Genomic DNA, 1,210 nt, shown 5'->3' with positions numbered 1-1,210 from the left:
TCAACTATCTGACTGGTTTATATACCCTTCTACAGCAGCTAACATTCATGAGTCATCTTATAAAAATACTTAGGTGAGAACATCTACTGAGAACAGCAGGTGAGAACATCTACAAACTAATTTTTTCACTGTCAGACTACAATATGTCCATTCACAGAATCATTTCAGTGTACATTACAGCATCGCATTAAATTTACTGTAACACATTCATAATTAGAGTAATTCCTATTGTAAGTAACTAGTTGTAATATATTATCGCTATATAATATTTACCAAATTTAGATAGCTATTTCTTCACGGTAGTTCGTACCGTGACGCTCTCATTTATCCATAAATAACTTTATTAATTTATATACTGCTTAGCTTGTATTCTACTTAATCCTAATAAAAATCATTAAGCCTTTTCGTTTAAATTATAATTTAGAAGATGTTTTCAATTTCTAGTCTATCCCCAATTGTAATGTGACTTAGTATTGTGATTGTAGACTGTTAGCCATGTGTAGTATAATGTACGGTAGATATTTATCCTAAGAGATATTTGGTAGCTGTAACTATAGACTGTAGTGGTAGAGACTCTATGCTAGAGTACAGATGACTATATACAGTAAGCTGTTGAGTTACTAATATGGCTATAGGTAAAAATAGAACTGTAAATCATATATTAGGATATGGTTAATTCATTTTACTTTGGCTGGTGTGAATAATGTCTACGTAAGTACTGTAGTCATATCCATATTGGATTAATGATGGTCCGCAGTAGAATAGTCTTACTAAGAGTAAGTTAACTATGTGTAAAATAAGGTAAAAAGTTGCTATGCGGATTGTAGCTGCGAATGCTACGGAAAGTATAAAAGCATACAACTTTAAATCATTCTGTTAGTTCGTTCTAGAAGTCTTTAGTAGTAGTAGTATTCGGCTAAAGTAGAGCTGTGTGTAGTTAATCTTTGTATAAGATTCAATAAAGCCTTTATTTTTCTAAAATTTGGAATTTCGTGATTGGTATAAATCACACCAATGTAAGCTTTCAATCAACTTTTAATTTATCAAATTCTCTTAATTATAATTACTATTTATCGATTTCATTTAATTCGTTATGTGATTTTAATTACCAGTATACTGATAAAATCACATACTGCATGAGATAGTAAAATTTTCGAAGATTGAGCGCATACTTTACTGTAATATTAAAATTTATAATTAGCTTCGTGAT

This window comes from Trichoplax adhaerens, genomic scaffold (assembly GCF_000150275.1).
Source record: "Trichoplax adhaerens TRIADscaffold_39 genomic scaffold, whole genome shotgun sequence".
NCBI lineage: Eukaryota > Metazoa > Placozoa > Uniplacotomia > Trichoplacea > Trichoplacidae > Trichoplax > Trichoplax adhaerens.
This window is presented reverse-complemented; position numbering follows the sequence as displayed.